General features: G+C 49.5%; 1 protein-coding gene and 1 pseudogene across 1 annotated transcript in view; both read right to left on the bottom strand.

The window, feature by feature from the left end:
• The window catches only part of LOC147724129 (uncharacterized), a 70,482-nt pseudogene extending 50,227 nt beyond the window's left edge, over positions 1-20,255 (bottom strand).
• The window catches only part of SPIDR (scaffold protein involved in DNA repair), a 2,344,543-nt gene that overhangs the window by 468,286 nt on the left and 1,854,861 nt on the right, over positions 1-21,396 (bottom strand). The gene's annotated exons all lie outside the window — the stretch shown is intronic.

Here is a 21,396-nt window from a genome sequence, read left to right as displayed (position 1 = left end):
ACATGTGCTTCTATGCTTCACGTTATTTACGAAACTTCAAGAGCACTCTTTTTTTGGTTGGCCTTCCTCCGCTCATGTTAAGTGTTTTGTTTGGTTCACTTCCTGCCATGAAACCTTTGTGGCCGCTTCATTTTTCAGCTTGGCTCGTCACTTATTCTCAATCTCCCGTGCCATTCCCCACAACACCTCACCCCTCCCATAACAGAGCATGCCCGCTCCCACCACCCCTCTGAGGTTGCTGCTTGTTCCTACTCGCGTCGGTGCTTGTCGCCTTTGTGAGCTTCCCCAGGTCGCTTGATGCTTTCAGCAACTGGTCCCCACTAGTTCTGACCCCCACTTTGGGCGGGAGAACTGGCGGGAAAAACAAGTGATGTAGAGAGGTGTGCCTACCTCTTGCAACTCCAACTCTCAGGTGGGGGAGGCTAGGTGAAGTACAACTCTCTGTCCCCGCCATCTTACAGATGAGGGGACCCAGCCAACAAGGGATAAGTTTATTCCCCCTTCCCACTGGAGGGTAGCATAATAGGGGGTGTATCCACCCCAGGGAAGGGACCCATTGGTGCCAACCTTTCTGCCTACCTGTAACGCCCCTAAATCTAGTATTTTGGGGCACCCCTGAACATATATGTATATAATTAGATGATGTGATCATTTAAATAACAAATAGTTTTGATCAGTGTCTGAGTACTAAGGTTCTATAAATTCCATTGTGGACAGGGCATTTGACATGCTTGTTGTGCAGAAAGATTAGTGAAAAGCAACTCAGGAAAGCAGTTATTATGGAGAAGCATGACCTTTTGCCTGATCTTACCAAGGCCTGCGCCGGGAGAGTGCTTTGCCCATGCACATTGTAGATTTAGAAATGTTTCTGTGTGAACAGACAATTCCTCGAATACGGCCATAGAGAGCTGAGCTAGTTCTGTTCCATCCCTTCCCTCCTCTCTATCGTTTCGAAGTTCTGACATCACACAGTCAGGAAGACACACAATCTGTACCAGCTCTGTAGTATTTCCTTACGAGTTGTGACATCACGCAGGGACACCAACCCTAGGTGGTTGGCTCACAGGAGGGAAAACATTGCAGAGGCAGCTGCTGCCGCGGGAGTGACGGCTCAGCACCACTTTTTCTGTCATTGTTGTAAGGGAAAGGTCAGCCCGAAGCTGACTGTAAGAATACGTGGAGATGGGATACTATATGACGTCTCAGAAAGCTCTACCTTTTGAGTTACTCACTCTTTGGGTTTAGAACCCTTCACACTCAATACATTCAGAGATACAGTTTACCCCATTTAGACTTTCTAATCCAGAGCTCCCTACTCATATAGTCCTTCACCCCCATTTAGGAATTTGCATGGTCACTCATCAGGTGACAAAGCCTACTTTATACTAGGACCTTATCCAAGAGGTACTTGGCCCCCTATCTACTTTTGTTGATGGCATTTGTCCAATGTACTCCTTAATTGTTCTTACACTTTGCACAGTGGCCCGCAAGACTACAACTACATCTGTGCTGTATTACTGCGTTATTTTTACGTAGTTGTCTGCAAGTCCATTCACACCAATGCATCCTCCCATTCAACCCATTTGCATCCGAGTGTCCAATTCATAGGTTTAGAACGGATATCCCGCCACATGCGTACATTAGCATGGCTTTTAGGCATCCATACCAAAGGGCTTCCCAAATCTAGTGCCCTCTAAGCATCACATCTCCAAGCCGACCCCGTATAAGCATTAATATGTATCATAAGCCCTGTAATTATATATTTTTCACAATGTCACTTCATATCCCCTAACCTAAATTCTAAGCCGAGCTAGCAGCGAACATTTAGAACCCTTAAATAGCTATCCACATTCAGTGCCCTTGCTATCTGTATCTGCCAGTCTAAAAACACCCATTAGACATGCGTACTGAGACCCTAACCTCCTTAGCTTCTATATCTTCACCGCCCCATAAGGAGCCCACAAGAGCCACTACCAACCAGAGCCCCTTGCCATCTAGTCTGTCCTGTGTTTCAGTTTTACCTTCCATATAATGGGAGTTTTCATAATAGATGGAGATGACCACACGCTCTGAATAGTTGCATGGAGATGTAGTTTTGTTTTTACTTTCCTTAAACTGTCTTAAGTATTTGTTCACATAGACTTGCAGTTGATCACGTGGTATTTTTACCACTGCATCTTAAATGAAGGAAGCCCTTTAAGAATATAATTTCTTAAGGACTTTGCAACTGCCATCATAATACTCTTAAATGAAGATACCATAAGCAAGGCCAAATACATTACATTTTGATTTAAGAAGCTTCTTCTATGCTCACATGCATTTTTTAAACTATGTTGGCGTCCTCCCACAGATTTACAAGAAAACAACATGAGATACTCTGTAAACGTTTTGACGACAACAAAAATGCCAGAACAAGAACTGAATGTGCGTTACCTAATGACTATGCATTAACAAGAAGGGGTAATAGAGCTCTCAATTTATCATGTCATTTGTGAGCTCTTCAGCCAGTTCCCATATCAAGGTGTTTCTGTTTTTACAGTAGTGCATGCATGACTGTACAGTACCTCTACAAAAAGCAAACAACATACATGCGCTCCACTACAAACTGAAAACATAAGTAAAAAACAATATAGTTTACAACGCCAATAGCTCTGACTTTCACAAATGCGAGGCCAATTGCATTGCAAATGCTTGTTTTGCATTAACCATTGAGCCTCTGGTTGTCAAGCTCCTACGACACTATTAAGAGCATGTGCTGAAATACATATTTCAACACATTCTAATATGCTTACATGCGCATCACATGGCCCTCTATAGTTGTTTGAACGTTTTAATGTCTGTATTGCCTCATACTTCTTTAAAAGCAAAATCTGGAGAGCCATTGCAACTGGTTCTGGGTCTGGAGGAGATAGTGCGAGGGTCGGGTAGGGTACAGCACGCCTCTCCAGGATGTTGTCATCTAGACGGAGTGCACAAGTTACTACTCGTGTAACATCATATCGGTAAGAGACATTAGTTAGTGACAGATTCCTTACCCCAGGCGTCAGACTGAATCTGGAACATTTTTCGTCAGTAGTACCCCTGCGCGTTGGAAGGTGGCGTTGTGCGGATCCGCGTCCGTCGCTGGCGTCGTAGGTGCTGAGATGATGTCACAGAGACTACGTAGGCACCAGCCATGCGCGCTGACCTCAGTTCTGTACACAACTTTCTGCGCCAGGAACGCAGAGTCATGCAAGAAACTGGCCACTGGTGCAATGAATCTAGGGCCCTGAAAGGGATGACCTTAACACTAGAAATCAGTTCGCAGAACCGGGAGGATGGGTGGGGTGGCAAGGAATCTATCACTAACTAATGTCTATTATAGATATATCGTTACACAAGTAGTAACTTGAACATCGGAAAGAGACATGTTAGTGATAGATTCCTTACCTTAGAATAGATACCCCAGCAATACCAACCCATGTTGAGGGTCTGCAAACAAGATTACCCCAGAAAGTCACAGAGAACAGAACATCCAAAGAAGCTATCTCTCCGGACTTGACTGTCAAGGCAATAATGCTTGGTAAACGTGTGCAGCGAGGCCCATGTAGCTGCCTGACAAATGTCCTGCAAGGGAACGCCGCGTCCCTTGGTAGAATGGGCACGCAGCCCCACAGGAGGCTCCTTCTTAGCCAACGAGTAACATGCTTTGATGCACAGAACGACCCACCGAGAGACGGTTCGTTTGTGCACTGCCCAACCTTTTTAGGAGCCCACATAGCCAACAATTAGTTGTCATCCACCCGGAACTGTTGTGTGCGCTTCAGATAGAACGAGAGCACGCGTTTTGGGTCCAGACGGTGGAGCTTCTGTTCCTCTTTTGAAGGAGGCGGAGGTGGAAAGAAAATGGGCAAAGTGATGGTCTGTCCGATGTGGAAGGGCATGACAACCTTTGGCAAGAAAGAAGGACAAGTCCTTAAAAACACCTTATCCGGATGAACAGAAAGAAAAGGAGGTTTAGAAGAAAGAGCCTGGAGCTCACTCACTCTTCTGGCAGAGGTGATAGCTACCAGGAAAGAAGTCTTGAGAGTGAGAAGACGTAAGGGACAGTTGTGAAGGGGCTCAAAGGGAGCGCACATCAGATAGGTCGAGACAAGATTTAAGTCCCATTGAGGCATTATGAAAGGCACAGGAGGAAACGTGTGTGTAATACCTTTGAGGAAGCGATTAACAACCGGGGACTTAAAAAGAGAAGGCTGATCTGGGAGCCGTAGGAAGGCGGAAATGGCCGAAAGATAACCTTTGATAGTGCCCAGAGCAGAGCCCTGCTGGGCCAAAGAGAGAAGGAACAGAAGGAACTCAGAAGGAGGGCCTTTGCTGTGCACCATGCCACAAATTTGTGCCAATTGCAGGCGTATACCGTTTTAGTGGAGGGACGCCTGGCTGCCAGAATGACAACACAGACTTCCGGAGGAAGGTCGAAAGCTGTCAACTGTCGCTGCTCAATCTCCACGCATGGAGGTGGAGGCTGGACAGGTTTGGGTAGAGGCCCATCCCCTGCTGCTGCGACAGAAGATCCTACCGAAGAGGCAGTCGGATCGGGGGATTGATCGCCATGCTGAGTAGCTCAGGATACCAGTATCTTCATGTCCTATCCTGAGCCACAAGGATGACTTTGGCCCGGTCGGGCCGAATCTTCTTTAGCACTCTGGGCAGAAGTGGTATAGGTGGAAAGGCATACAACAGACCGCAGCTCCACTCATGACGAAAAGCGTCACAGAGCGAGTGCCGCCTTGGAAATTCCAATGCGCAGAACTGATGACATTGCACGTTGTTTTCGGTGGCGAATAGGTAATGCCTTGATGTTCCAGCCATGTTCAGAGGCGTAGTCCCTCCTGACATAGGGTCCACGGCCCAGCACTGTTTGTTGTAGTACCACATGGCGGTGGTGTTGTCCGTGAACACCTGCACTACAGTTCGCCGGACAGAGGAAAGGAATGCTTTCAGTGCGAGTCGGATCGTCCGAAGCTCCAAAAGGTTGATATGGAGCCGGGACTCCACCGAAGACCAGAGGCCTCTGATCTCCGCCTCTCCCAAGTAGCCGCTCCATCCCAGGAGAGATGCATCCGTCACCAGTGTGCTCCGGTTGGGGAAGGGAGACAGTTGTGCCATTGACCCAATCGCGATTCATGAGCCACCACTGCAATTGTCGTGCAGTGCCTTCCGAGATCTGGACATGATCAGACAGGTTGCCCTGATGCTGTGGGCACTGGAATTGCAGGTCCCACTGTAGAGCCCGCATATGCCATCTGGCATGTTGCACTAGCAGGAGGCCATGAGGCCCAGGAGCCGGAGGGTCATCCTGACTGAAACCCGGGATAGAGGCTGAAAGATAGGATTCATAGCATGAATACCCCAGACTTGCTGATCGGGAGGATAAACCCAAAACTGCGTTGAATACATAACCACTCTGATAAAGGGGGGCTTCCTGAGAGGGACTCAGGTGCGACTTCGGCACGTTGATGGAGAACCCCAGCAAATACAGGAGGTCAGCCGTAGACTGGAGGTGGGAGACGACTGCCTGGGGCGAGCCCACCTTCAACAACCAGTCATCGAGATAGGGGAAGACTGGAAGCCCTGATCTGAAAAAGATGAGCTGCGACCACCGCCATCACTTTCTTGAACACCCGAGGGGCACTGGTGAGGCCAAAGGGGAGCACAGCAAACTGAAAGTGCTCTTGGCCTACCATGAATCACAGGTAACGCCGGTGGGCCGGCAGGACGGGGATATGAAAATATGCGTCCTGCAAGTCCAACGCTACCATCCAGTGTCCAGGGTCAAGGGCAGCCAAGATCTGAGCCAGAGTCAACATCTTCAACTTCTCCTTCTGGAGGATGCGATTGACGTTTCTGAGGTCCAAGATGGGGCGCCGGCCCCCTTTCCCCTTCTTGGGGACCAGAAAGTAGTGGGAATAACAACCACATCCTATTTCTGGCCCAGGAACACGCTTGATGGCCCCCTTGGCCAAGAGGGCCGCGACTTCCTGTTGGAAAAGCGCAAAGTGATCCCCCAACATGCGGTAGAATTGAGGTGGCATGGCTGGAGGGGCAGACTCGAAAGGGACGGAGTAGCCCCTTCGGACGATTTGCGGCACCCACATGTCAGAAGTAACAGAATGCCAGTGGGGGAGGTGATGGCGAATCCTACCGCCCACCGGCGTGGGGTGCACCCCAAAGCTCGGACTAGGAAGGCTTTGAAGCGGATGCTGCGGGAGCGGAGGTGGACTGATCCGCACGCTGGCCTCTTGTCCCGCTGTGGCAGGAACCACGTCCACTGCCGCGCTGAGGTTGGTTCTGCGCAGGCTTCTGGCTGAACAAACGTGTCGGGCGCCCCTTCCGTGGCCACGAAAGGAACGAAAAACAGACGCAGCCGGGCATGTGGTGGAGCGACCCAAGGACTTGGCCATAGCCCGGGAGTCCTTAAAACGCCCCAGCGAACAGTCTGCCTTATCACCAAACAGGCGGGTACCATCAAAAGGCATGTCCATAAGAGAACTCTGAACATCCCCTGAAAATCCAGTGGACTGCAACCAGGCGTGGCGACGGAGGGCCACTGTTGAGGAAATCGCCCTACCCAGTGAGTCCACGGTGTCCAGTCCGCACCAGATGGCGAACTTTGCTGCATCTTTTACCTCAGCAACAGCTTGGAAAAGCACTGCACGAACTTCCTCCTGATACTGAGGCAGCGTTTGCGCAACCGTGTCCGCAACAGCGTGAGAGTAGCGGCCTAAGTGGCATACGGTGTTCACAGACCGCAGCCCTAAGCTGGCAGAGGAAAACAGTTTCTTGCCAAACTGTTCCAGCTTCTTAGACTCATTATCCGGCGGGGCGGTAGGTAATGCGCTTTGGGAAGTGGAGGCTTGGATGACCAGGCTCTCCAGAGTTGGGTGGGTTGTTAAAAAGGCAGGGTCACCCGGGGCCGGGCGATGACACCTGGCTACGTTCTTATTCACAGGAACGCCCGTGGCTGGTCTAGACCAGGTGCCCATCAACACATCAGTTAACGCCTCATTGAATGGCAGCAGGGGCTCCATAGAGCTTGCCACCGGCTGAAGGACTTCAGTGAGGAGGTTAGTTTTGAGGGTCTCCATAGGCAGGTCAAGGGCCTCAGCTGCTCTACGGAGCACCACATTGTATGTGGCACCATCCTCCATGGCCACAGCAGGAGGAGAAAGAAAACCAGGGTCAGAGGAGAGGTCAAGGCCACCTAAATCCTCAGACTCTTCTGCCCACTGCTGTTCCGATTCGCACTGCCGTGCAAGAGGGTCCTCAGACCCCTCCCAGTCGTCTCCTTCCTCCACTGCCCGCGGCACAGGCTGCGGCGGTGGGGGAGGGACAAGGGAATATAAATTGCCCTATGGTGCCGGGAACGGCACCGACCCGGCTCAATGAAAAAGAAAGAACTGATGTCAGCGCGCATGGGTGGCACCTAAGTAGTCTATGTGACGTCATCTCAGCACCTAAGATGCCAGCGACGGATGCGGAGCGCACAACGTCACCTTCCGATGAGCAGGGGTACTGCTGACGAAAAACTTTCCGGATCCAGTCTGACGTCTGGGGATATTCTAAGGTAAGGAATCTATCACTTGCGTGTCTCTTTCAGATGTGGACATTGCTACAGTAATGGTATGCCTTGCCTTCCGAAAGACACAAATGCATCCTTAACGACCTTTGAAAGCCTTTGTCGATATAATTGGCAAATAGTTTACTACTTTTGAGTCTGGAAACAGAAACCGCAGAACTGTCAATATCTTTCTCCAGTCCTCCCCTCCCAATGATGACCCTCCCTAAGAATACACAGCACAGTGGAATGTCATGGTGATTGGCTACTGTTTGAGGGAAGGGTCGAAAGGGGCATACGAGATTGTTGCAGAAGCAGGTGACCGGAGTAAAGCGATATATATGAAAAATAGTTCCCCAATCAGTTCAGATTAAGAAACAAGCACACTTCATCGTGGGGGTTCTTTCGTTTATTGTGCAAGTTTCATCAGACCCATGGACATAACAGGGACGCGTTCCGGCAGTCAAGCTGCATTCATCAACCATAAATTGCGCCATATTGGTGCTCATATTCAAAAGAAGCATATATATAGCGATATATATAAAACACAGAACACCTATAAATAATCGGTTTGTCTCTTGATAAGTAAATACCTAAGCCTGTTTCGGTTCCATTTTACTACGAACAAATATTAGCGAATGCAGTGCTGCCAAGCGTCACGCAACAGGTGTGACACTCACGCATTACAGTGCGGTGATCCGCATCACCGCACTGAATGCATTTGTCACGCATTTTAGCCACCTGTGCCAGCGCGCCAGCAGCTCTTGTGCCCGGGCTCTCTACTGTTCTGAGAGTGCTGCTCTCAGCCCGACTAGTGCCTAAACAGTTAACTAGACTGCAGCTGAGCTCTCTGAGCTCGTGAGCGGCGCCGCGCTACAATGTATCTCTCTGCCCTGCCAGTCCGTACGACGAGTCTGTTGCCCTGGAAACTAATGCGAAATGGTGCAGTCTGCAGGGGGGCCGGCCCGGGCTGCCCTCTCAGTTGATACAGCCTCAGAGCTGTCAATCACGGTGGCCGCACCACAGGGGCCAGGATTAATCCGGATGCGACGGCCTGGGATAGGGCCATCACGTCCGGAGGAAGCAGGAAGTGCAGAAGCGGCGGGAGATTAGAGTGCAGGCTGCGGGGCAGGAGACGCAGTCACGCATCATCATGGCCACCCGCCGCGGCCCCCTGTGCAGCCCCGGCGCTAAACACAGCTGCAGGCTGCAGCGCACCTTGACCACCACTGTGGCAGCTCAGCTGAGCCGGCGAAGCTCTGGCCACCAGGAAAACTGCTAGCGCAGCCGCGCCGGGCCCGGGGGGCCGGTGCCCCACGGCGGCAGCAGAGCCCAGCCCAGCCCGAGGCCAGCCGAGTGAGTGTCCGTCGGCCGGTCGCGCGGGACAGACAGTGGAGTGGACCATCGACAAATTGTGGATGGGTGCCGTGGCCGTGGGCAGCAGCAGGTCACTACCAACTTAATTAAACTCGTGTCAGCGCTGCTTGCAGTATGACAAACACAATGGTTATTTCATAAAACAAAAAACGGGCCGACCAGCAGCTCCGCTAAGACCCCTGCACAGACCGAGGCAACCATTGGAGTTGCTGAGCCACACCATCATGCCCAGGCCGGTGTTTGCTGCTGCGGGAGTCATTAGGCAAGGTGCGGCCGTATGAATAATTGTGTCCCAAAGTTTGTAAGTAGTGCGTCGTGAGTATCTCTCTATGCTGCAAATTGTTTTATTAATATCGCGCCGAGGTGCTGCCGGTCCACTACATGCCTGTACTTGTAGGAAGGTGGATACCTGACTATGGTTACCCCCAACTTTTTGCCTGGTGTTTTGCTGGTTTTTCGACTTTGTTGACCTGGGACCCTGCTATTCAGGGCCCCAGGCCTGCTGCTCTCTCTGTAAAATGGATTCCATGTACCTTAGGTGCATTTACCAATTGGTACTGGGCCACCTTATCAGACCCTGTAACACAGGGCATAGGTGTACCCAGGGCCTACCAGGGGCTGCAGCATGTATTATGCCACCCCTGGCTGGCCATCTAAATCTGACACAACTGGCTGCACGACAGCTGGGGCAAGGTGGTGTAATCACCCTTTGCTTTAGATATAGTATACCTATATCTAACCCTAAAATGGACACTCGTATTCCTATCAGTCACTCCTATGGCAGGCCTTAACAATCCTGAAGGCAGAGTGCTTGGAATCGTGTGAGATGGTGCTCTGGCATGAGCTGAGCCCGTTTGCAGCTTGCGGAACCAAGTCCTAATAGCTGTTCCATGATAACGCATACCATATACTCTTAAGTGCATTATAATCCTCACGGTTATATGCCAACTCTGGTATCGCTTTATCAAAACATGTCGAGTAAGGTGTCATACGAATTGGAATACCAACCCCTCGCCAATTCTGGCGACGGGGTTAGCATTCCACCCTTCTAGAGGGACACGACATTTATGTAACTGTGAACCCCGGTTAAAGTTAACTCGAGCCTCAGCATCACAAAATGGATGCTGCCACCACAGACACAAGTTTGACCTCCTGCTGCTGGGAGTCCTTCCAGCGAGGGAGGCTTGGACAAAGGGTTTCCTGTCAGGGGCGGTGCTAGCACCATCCCAGACAGGGTTTTGTGTATCCTGGGTAGGCAGGGCTTTAGAGGAAGGTGACTGCAAGTGGCACCCCGGTGCTCACTATGCATCTGCCGGCTAGAACCAGTTCCAGGGGCACACCAGCCCCTGAGCTGGGGAAAGTCCGGCATGGGAGAGGGGTGTAACCACCCCCCTTCCTGGTCCCACCCATGGGCAGGACCTAGTCGCGTGCCAGCCCCTTTTCCTAGTATAAAGATAGGACTGGGCCCCCTTCCAAATTAGATCATCTTTGAATCCTGAAACTACTTTCTACGAAAGGAACTCTCGACTTCTTCTCAAGATTTCTCCCTTGTGGCTAAGGAGTAGTCACCCTGCACCCGCAGGCACCATCCAAGAACACTGCGGTTTGCTGTAAGTCTCTCCTCCGGATCAAGACTGCCCAGCTCGACGAGAACCGGCTTCCCTGGCACCTCTGACCTCTACCCACATCGTCAGCTCAGCTGAGATCCGTGGGTGCGACGAGACCTCGAGGGACCGGCCATCTTCAAGACTGCACGACGCTTGCCCAGCACGACCGCCGAGGGATCCTCGAGTGAGTGCTTTGGGGTGTGAGAAGCCCCAACCCTGAGCAGCTCCAGCACTGAAGTTCAGCCTCCCAGCCTCCACGAGATCTGCGTGGGGCCCTTCTGCTCTTTGCTGCTCACTGCGTTGTCTGGCTACTAGCCCGCTGGCTTGTGGCCTTCCCGACGACGAACGACGACATCAACAACGCTGGTCTGGTTGCTCCAGACTGGCCCTTGCTCCCCTCCGAAAGAGGAGCACCCCGGACCCTCCTGGTCCACTCCAGACGCCATTTTGAGTCCACCGCGTGGGCTTGCATTTGCCAAGACTTGTTGCCCCAATCCTGGGTCCAGCGACGTCGACAGCAGATACCATCGTGGGACAGCTCGCACCTCCATCCTGGTCGCTGACAACGCCTCCTGGTCCGTGAGACTTCAGAGCCCAGCGTCGCCCACTCACCTGGTCGAGGTGACTCCATCCGGTGCCATCCTGGTGCCCATCTAATCACTGGCTAGTGATTCAGAACTTGGTCCCCTCTGCTTACAGGTGTCTTCCATCTTCGATCCAGGCTTGGATCCGTCCGAACTTCATCACTGGTCGCCTGCCAGCAACTTCTTCTTTCAGGCTCCATAGACTGCAACGAGGATTCCCGACGTCTTTTTAGACCTATGCAGCTGCAGCCCCTGGGCTAGGTAAACTCAGCATTTCGGTGCTCCAGCATAGCTTTGCTATCCAAGGGTCCAGATCATTTTTCGTTTCAGCTCTACCTAGTCGAATTCGTCCGATATCACTAACTTTGTCATTCCTAGCAACCATAGACTTTGTTCCGCATCCCGCGTGAGAGTGCACACTCTGCACCCGATCTCCCTAGGCCTCCTGCTAGTAATCTGAAGGCTCAGTAGTCAAGCCCTAGCGATCCCAAAGCCTATTAGAGTAGTAATTACCTGCTAGTAATTTCGCATTCCACTTTTAGAGTATATGGTTTTTCGTGCCCCTCGGGCATTTGTGTAAATTGTGCAACTTTGCGTATTTTTCTAAGAGCTTTGTATTGTGCTTAGCACCCTGTCCTCATAAAGAGTCCAGGGCTGTTGTGTTCTAAATAAATATCCTTTTATTTTCATAACAACTTGTGTGGTGTCCTTTTACTTGGTGTTCAAGGGGTATATGTGATGGTATAACAGCTGGCTTAACACGCCCTCTAGAGTTTAGCCTAAAGACTGCTCTTGTCCATGCTACTAGGATAGCTGGTCTAACGGTTGACTTACAACCAATCATCAATAAGGGTTGTTTGGACTGATACATAGTGATCACTAGAATAGTGAGCACTGCATATCAGGCCAACTTCTCACAGTACTAATGATTGAGCTTGGATATTAATTTAACTACCTGCACCAATAGAGCAGGTCTAGGAAAAACGAGGCCGTAAGAGTAACCATTCGCCCTCTGCCTCAAGAATGCAGCAGTAGGGGGGTACAAGAAGGTCTGCATTCAGCAGGGGTTGCGGAAGTCATACAGCAGCAGAGAAGGTATTGCGCAGATTTCATGGAGTGCAAGTTTCAGTTTTGGGCCGAATTTAACTGTGCATATTTATTTGTCTTGCTTTTGTTCATGTGCGCAGGCCTGCTTGGCATTACCCTTGATAGTTCTTTTTTTTTCTTGTGCCACAGCCATGATTTTCTTCTGAACTGCCACCTGTCTGCCCTGTTACAGCTGAAAACTAACTGTACATCACATAGCAGTCTGTCTTCTCATTGACTGTAGTGTTAGTAGTCGCTCGCACCTGGGTCAGGTGATTGCGAGAGCCACTGTGGTGCCAGCCAAGGTAACTTCTCAGTGCACCAAGTATCACTGAGTCAGCAGAGCTTGTAGTGTACCTCTGTGTGACAAACTGCGAGTGGGTGATGATGCCACCAGCCGGGTTTAGTAGGTAGTGGGCGGCATGCAGGACCAGGGCACACCGCTCAATAATACAGTTTGTGGCTTATGATGTGACTCGTTTTAGAGGTACTTGTTGCTCAAATGGGTGTAATTTCTGTAATGTATATATTTTTCTTGTTTTCGTTGCTAGAGTTTGCTCGTGAGAAAGTGTCACTCATATTCGTTGAAATGTCACTCATAATTACAATGAATTTAAGAAAATGTCACACATAGCAATCTGAAACCTTGGCAGCTATGCGAATGGTAACCACAGCCTAGTTTAGTCTCTTAAATGGGTTATCTGGGAAGTACACGTGCACAGCGGCGTCTAATGAAACGAACCCACTGACCTCGTTTGTAAAGAAAAACCCGGTGCGTGAGGGTAAAACGAACCAGAGGATATTCGTTTTTTTTCGGAGAAATGAAACAAGACGCTTTTGTAAAGCTTACCACTAAGAGCCGCCGAGGCTCGACACCAGCTCGACGCATTTCACGCGCCTCACGCTGATCCGGGTCTTTGCTACGTTCTCTTCCCGCGCGCTTCCCCTTTCCAGAAGCCTCTCCTCGTGAGAGCCCCGTTGGTATCCACTGCTGCAGCTTCTAGGCTGCGGTGGCTGACCAGCGGGGGCCACGCAGGAAGGAAGTAAAGTTGCCAATCTGTCTCAGGCCACCCTTGGTGACAGAAACTAACCGGCCAGCAGTTGCAGCACATGCACATACCAAAGATCTGACGTCAGATCCGCCATGACGCCACCAGTGGGGAAAGCCTCCTGCATACCTTAATCCACTTCCCAGTTCCCAGCTGGCCGCGATAACCGCTTGTTTCATAATCCCCTCAATTGGATAAACACTGGTATAAACCAAAGCTTCCCTGCAAGGTCTGTAGTGTATTAAAAGTAAAAATCGCGATGGTGCTGTTGTGGACAGGCATGATACGACCAAACAGGCCACAGTGTGAACATACATCAATCTTTGTAGCAGCATGGCGACTCAGACTTTCAATTTTAGCGGGAGACTGCCGTTTCTTTTTTATAAATATATATGCTATTTTACCTCTTCGTTCTATATTTTAATCCGTATATATAGAAAGCAACTGATTAATTCAATGGCATATTTAACTTAGCCGTGTTCATTTTATTCACTGATTCTTTGTTCTCTCATCTGTTAGACCAGTGCCTCATACACAAAGGAAAACTTTACTTTTTTATGCTATCCACAAACTACGAGTATAGTTTTACATGTAGTATCTTTATGACTAAATAGACTGCCAATCTTTCTCTATGCGCAGTTCTCCGCAGTGGTAAAGATACTTCATACAAATCTACACTCGTAGTATGTAAATCCCAAAATACGAGTAAACGTACATCAAAAGAGCAAATTTACCTTTGTAAATAAGACTCTATATGTCCTGAAGGCAAAATAACTCAGTGAGTTAAACGTTGGTTCCTAAAGTGTTCACCTGCTGTCCGTAACTCTTAGTAACACGCACTCGGCCTGCAGTCCTTCTCATGGTCTACAATAATTCCTATATTTAGAAATAGTATCCTCTGTTATTTACAGAGCGCGATGCGCGTTTTAAAAACAGGCCTAATTTCAAAGTCAGTTACTGGCTATAACACCCACAGAAAGAATAAGGCGAGTAGCTGAAAAAGCAGGTGAATCAAAGGAAGGTGATGAGTGTTGCACCAATAAAATAGTAGAGCATATTGCAAGCAGAGTTTCTATTTACTGCTTATGATACGAGGTAATCGGGGACAAACCAGTCTGACACCTTTCAGCGACAGATGAGACTTTCACACAGCCCACTGATATTAAAAAAGAGTGCGTGCAAGGCTAGCAGACCCACAAGGTGAAATTAATGGTCTCTCTCTCTGCACAGAATGCCAAGAACAGAGACACGAGAGCACGACACACCACTGGAGAGGATGTATACAATAATCAAACGAGGCCGGACAAACAGAAACAAAAAGTTATGGTTACTGTATGTGTCAAGGCCCATCAACAGTTCCTAGCTCACCACAGAAACAAGCGGGAGGCTGAGGCGAAACGAAACTACATTGAAGACTTCGTTTCTCGAATTACCACAACAAACATATTTACAATATTTTAATAGTTTTTTTAAATCTCTATTTTAATTTTCAACATAACATGTTCAAAATGAACTCAACAATTGTTGTAAGAACATAAGAACAATCACAAACTGTATACACCTCCTTGGCACCCAGACCAGTCATAGTTTATGTAAATTGATTGAAAAAGAACTGCAGAGGAGCAATCAAGCTCTTTCTCTTAGGGTTTCAATGTAGATTCACAGGTCAAACCTTCAATTATATATGCAAACAACTAACCAGCAGTGCATTGTAATGCTAACACCGAACAAGGGCACACAAATCCCTGGCACTTGATTATTAGTTTGTTTGGGATGCTAAACCTTCACTCCCTCCCAGTGTTTGGCTAGGCTATCCACCTCCATGTTCTGCAATGAGATCTTGGACTCACCCAGACTCACTCACTCTTGCAACATTTAAGCCCATATGGTCAGGTCGTCATCTACTTTTTCATCAGGCCTGATACACTTTATGGCTCTTCTCCTCTTTTGCCAATAGTAATCCGAGGGCCGCCATTCTAGCATTTACTTTTCTGTTCTGGGGAAAAGGAATTGCAACCAAAAGGAGTGTTTAACTGATGTCACAACACTGATACTCGTCATCTCTTTCCTTATCTGGCTTATGTTCTTGCAGGAACAGTTCACTACTGTAGGGCTCCAAGTGATATGTCGGAACCCCACCCCTGCCCTTCTGCATCGTGGACACAAATCAGGTCTAACTGGGTAGATTTTATGAGGCTTGTGCATGGGCATTAATTAAAAATTTGCAAACATTCGTGACAAGAATTTTCAATTCTATTAAGGACACGGAGGCGAGGATTATGCTTTCTCTATTTCTTTACTACTAACAGCAGCCAATAACAACACAGTAAAGAAACGAAAAAACTACAACTCCCATGAGCCCTTAGGCCAACCATAGAGAGTACATGCTATATAAGGAACCATAGAGGACAACACTTCCTCTTTCTTTGTCCAGGAACCATAACAGTCTAAAGTCATTTGAAGAAAAATACCGCCAACCATCCAGAAAAGAAAGTCCGAAGGCTGAACCGCAAAGAAATCCAACAGGAAAACAGGCAACCATCCCAGAAGCGCCGAAGGAGCATCAGGAAACACAGCAAATCCAGGATCCAAGGCGTGGAAAACGGTGCCGGAAAGACCAAGATGACAAATCACTTCTGGTCCGAACCTGAAAGAAAAACAGAGCCGTAATACACATCCCCAAAAAACCTTTGAAGGTCGCATCACATAGGGTGGGGAAAAAATATCAATGCAAAACAATGCAGTTCATAGTAAAGCCAAGATGCACATAAACAATGCAGAAGAATACCAATGGGTGGGATAATCCTCGCCTCCGTGTCCTTAATAGAATTGAAAATTCTTGTCACGAATGTTTGCAAATTTTTAATTCTATGGCAGGACAGGAGGCTTCAGATTATGCTTGTTCAAAGCTGTTCCACCACAACAGATGCAATATCAACAATGGGTTTGAAGTAAAATGTCTTAAACACTGTATCAGAAGACCAATCAGCTGTTTTTACAATGTCATGCAAACTTACACCAACACGAAAAGCCTTAGAGGCCATGGCACCCCTCGCGGAATGAGCCCCAAAGATGGAGGTATCAATTCCTGCTTCAGACATAAGCCAGCGTACCCATCGAGCAAGAGTAGCTGACGCCACAGGCTTAAAAGGTTTTAACAAAGCAATCAATAACTGTCCAGACATATCCTGACGAAGAGGAGCAGTACTTACCTCATAATCCTTTATGCAGCGTACCACACACAATTTTGGGTGGTGAGGAAATGCAGGATAAGTGACAGTAGACAGATTAGTCTTTGTACGCCTGGAAACCGTAAAAGTAACCCCTTCTGGGGAAAAAGAACGACCAGCGAGGTCCAACGCACGGACATCCGAAACACGTTTACAAGACACTAAGCACAAAAGCATTGTCAATTTCGCAGACAATTGCTTACGAGACAGAGAAGCGTTGGGAGGCCAAGCCTCTAGAAAACGCGACACAATGGAGACGTCCCATAGAGCAACATATTTCGGACATGGCGGTTTAGCCATCCGCACACCACGTAACAATGCAGAGATGAGAGGATGTTCCCCAACAGGCTTTCCGTCGACCAAATCATGGCCCGCAGAGAGAGCGGAACGGAAAGAATTGACGGTCCTGTAAGCAGAACCAGCAGAAGCGATGGAAGCAAGAAAATTAACCACTAGAGAGACATCTGCGGAAGTGGGATCCAGATTCCGTTCAGAACACCAATCACACCACCTACGCCAAGCTGACGCATAACGTTTGCGCGTGTTGGGGGCCCAAGCTTCACTGATAAATCTCTCAGCGTCTCCAGATAAGCCAGGGACTTTCCAGCGTTCCCCGAGAGACGCCACGCTACAAGACGGAGCTGGCCCGACAAGACTAGGGGATGCGGGTGGAGCAGAGGATCCAACAGCAAGTTCCACCTCGCTGGCAGCAGAAATGGTGTCGAGCAACTCATTTCCAGAAGGTCCGGAAACCAAGCTTGAGCTCTCCAAAGAGGAGTGATCAGAACAATCTCCGACAGAAACTGTTTCGTCCTGGCCAAGACTCGCGGGATCATCGCGAACGGGGGAAAGGCATAGCAAAGCTGAGGAGGCCAAGTCTGGAGAAAGGCATCCGTGGCGATGGCCTCCGGATCCGGGCGCCAGCTGTAAAACCTGGGTAGCTGAGCATTGAGGCGAGAGGCGAAGAGATCGATCCAGGGGCGACCCCAAAGGCGAGACAGGGAGCGAAAGACCCGAGGATGAAGACGCCAGTCGCTGAAGTCCAGTAGATGGCGAGAGTTCCAGTCGGCCACTTGATTTTGGCGACCTGGAAGATATTCTGCAATAAGAGTGATCTTCCTCTGTAGGCAGAAATGCCAGAAGTCCTTTGCAATCTCCGCTAACAACTTCGACCGAGTTCCCCACAACTTGTTCACATATCGCACCGCCGAGATGTTGTCCATGCGAAGCAAAATGCAACAGCTGGTGGCTTGCGGAGCTAAACTGCGAATCGCAAACGATCCCGCCAGAAGCTCCAGGCAGTTGATATGAAGAGCTAACTCGTCCTGAGACCAACGGCCGCCCGTCGTCAAGTCTCCGCAACGGGCTCCCCAGCCCCAAAGACTCGCATCCGATTCCAAAACCAGATCCGGAGTCGAGCCGAACAGAGCTTTCCCGTTCCAAGCTTCCATGTGATGGAGCCACCACATCATTTCCGACTTCGCATCTTGTGATAGAGGAACCAGGTCGGAATACCGAAGACCCTTCTGCAAGTGTCTGATTTTGAGGCGCTGCAAGGCCCGATAATGCAGAGGACCCGGAAATATCGCCTGAATGGAAGAAGCCAACAGCCCGACAATCCGAGCGATCGACCGCAACGATACGGTCGGAACAGACAACAGTGACTTCAACTCCCTCTTGATAGACCTGACTTTCTGGGCAGGTAAAAGAAGTTGGCAAGAGACTGAATCCACAAGGAAACCCAGAAATTCTATCGATTGAGTGGGAAGTAAATGAGACTTCTGCGGATTCACTAGAAATCCGAGAGATTGAAGTAGATCGACTGTCCAAGACAAATGGGAGCGCAGTTGCAGAGGACAGTGGGCCATCAAAAGAATGTCGTCCAGATACACTATAAGTCTCACCCCCCGCGCACGCAACGATTCCATGACGGGTCGCAGGAGCTTCGTGAAGCACCATGGGGCGGACGAGAGACCGAACGGGAGTACTGTGTACTCGAACCAGGTCCCCAGCCATTGGAATTGCAGAAAACGGCGATGAGGCGGAAAGATGGGAATGGACAAGTAGGCGTCCTTCAAATCCAGGCGAACCATCCAGTCGCCCTTGCGAAGAAGATCCCTGAGAAGATGGATGCCCTCCATCTTGAAGTGACGATATACCACCCCGTTGTTGAATTCTTTGAGGTTGAGTACAAGGCGAGACCCTCCCCCCTTCTTCTCCACCAGAAACACATTGCTGACGAACCCCTGTGGATGGAGGTTCGTGCGCACAATGGCCCCTTTGAGAAGAAGGGAATCGATTTCCTTGGAGATCACCTCGCGATCTCGTTGGGAAAAAACAAGGGGAGAAGGGACGGGACCCTGAAGAGGAGGGTGGTAGAACTCGATGTGATAGCCCTGCACTGTTTGCAATATCCATGCATCGCTGGAGATCGAGCGCCAATTCTCTAGAAAACACTGAATCCTGCCCCCCAAAACAATACTGTCGAAAGGAATCAGGCTCACCTGCAGAGGAGTAATCCTGTCGTCCTCCCTGGTTACCACCGTAGCCTCCCTTGTTGCCCTGGCCTCGACCTTTCCGGGAGGGGTAGAAGGTGGATTTAGATCCGGTATAGGACTGCTGCTGCTGCTGGCGCTGTCCGCCTCCACCCTGATGGGACTGCTGGCCACGTTGTTGACCAGAACCTCGGCCGAACGAACGTCCCCCTGAACGTCCGGCCTTGGCAAAAACCGGGCGGAACGCCCTTCGCAAAGAAGATTGCGCCTTGTCCAGGCCACTAAAAGTTGCCACAAACTTAGTCAGCTCTTTCAAAAACGGCTGACCAAATAACAGACCTTGAGCCAGAGCACCGGATTCGGAAGTAGCCAGCTCTGATAAACGTGGATCCATTTTGATCAATATGGAACGCCGACGTTCCGTTGAAAGGGCACAGTTTGCGTTCCCTAAGAGACAGATAGCCCGTTGGGCCCAGCCAATGAGGACATCGGGATCAATGCCAGACGCCTCCCCTTGGGCTTGGTATGCCAGATCCAGAATTTTTGTTAAAGGACCAAGGATATCCAGTAACTTGTCCTGGCACAGGCGCCAAGAGCGGTCAATACCCTTCTTGGGATCCTTATTAAATTTCTTAAGGTAAGTCAAAATTGTGGGATCGACCTCCGGAGTATCAGCCAATTTGTCCGCCAACTCCGGACGAGGGCACTCAGAACGTAACCGAGCACGCACCTCCTATCAAAAGAGTCGCGGATATGGTCTTGAATATAGTCCGCGACTTCTGGGGCAGGGCACCAAACCTTGGAGTTAGGGTGGATGATGTCTGTAGGTTCAAAAGTCAAGATTGGGGGATGTGGAGAGGCGTCCACAAAATGCTCCTTTCTGGACTTCTTTGCCGGAGGGGGACCAGAAGGACCAGAAGAGGACGAGGAAGAGGTATCCTCAGTGTCCGGAGCAGGAGCAGACAAAGACCTGGCCAAACGTGCAAAATCAGACCTGTGAGGGTTACTGGGCGACTTAGAGGAAGACCTGGAAGCAGAGGACGGAATCCAACCCTGTTGCTGGGCATAGTCAGTCAAATGACGCTTCAGTGGCCCAATGGCACGGACCAAGGCAGTATTGACGGACTGTTGAACGCCCTGGTCAAGGGCCTCGACCAAATCATACTCAAATGATTCCTCCTGCTCCTCCTCATAAAAATATTCCTCAGCGTCGACGTAGTCTGCCATGGTGTCAGAAAAAACACTGCACACCACTGAGGAAAACAGGCAGAAAAAATGGAATAGTAATATAAATATAAATTTACCGAAGTAAATTCATAAGCCCACAACAAATTAAATTGCAAACAATAGGTCACAATCAAGTGACACTGACAGGGGGGGTGACAGCCCCACGCAAGCCAAGAAGGCAGAGCAAGAACTCGACCAAAATAAACAGAATTAAAGGTGGAGGGACCAGCTTGCGTGTAAAAGACACCCTAGGCACCGCCTCTAAGAATTATACAGCCCAAAACCTTCCGAGAGGTAAAGGGCGTCAGAGGAGCTCTCCGGCAGACAAAGTGGGCAGAGGCAATGAAGACAACACGCCGCCTCGTAGCGTTTCCAAGCTCCTGTCACACGGAGCGTCAGAAGTCACCAATGCGCATGCGCGGTGACGAGTCTGTTTCCCGGAAGGAGAGCGACGCGCGACACACGCGCGCAAGTCCCCGAGCTCCGGTCCCACTCCACAGAGACACCAACGCGGGCACAAGGCGCCCGCAAGGCCAGAGAGGCGAACACGCGCTCTCACAATCACCACAACGTCCTGTGTAAACTAGGAGAAAAAACGCCAGCGGCAGCACAACGCGCAAAGCGGCTGCATTAGCAAAGCACAAAGCGAAGGCGGCGCACAGGCAATACAACAGGACAATAAGGTAACAGTGCAATGAAACAGTCAATAAAGCATGTAACATAGAAAAGCACTTAACTGGCTGCGAAGCAGCAAAGAAAGAGGAAGTGTTGTCCTCTATGGTTCCTTATATAGCATGTACTCTCTATGGTTGGCCTAAGGGCTCATGGGAGTTGTAGTTTTTTCGTTTCTTTACTGTGTTGTTATTGGCTGCTGTTAGTAGTAAAGAAATAGAGAAAGCATAATCTGAAGCCTCCTGTCCTGCCATAGAATTCACCAATATGGCGAGGGCAGCGGAAGTGACATCACATACCCTTTGACCTTAATAACATCACAGGAAGTGGCATCATATGACCTTTGATTTTATTCCTGGAAGGCATGTTACAAGACCCTAATAATTGACATTGCTTAAGTTCCATAATAACTGCATGATTAGTAGAACAGAATAACACAGACAAATGTCTGTTTTAGATGCTACCTATA

Source organism: Lissotriton vulgaris, chromosome 4_1 (assembly GCF_964263255.1).
Source record: "Lissotriton vulgaris chromosome 4_1, aLisVul1.2, whole genome shotgun sequence".
Classification (NCBI taxonomy): domain Eukaryota; kingdom Metazoa; phylum Chordata; class Amphibia; order Caudata; family Salamandridae; genus Lissotriton; species Lissotriton vulgaris.
Note: the sequence above shows the minus strand (reverse complement) of the source record. Positions and strands in the feature narration are given on the sequence as shown.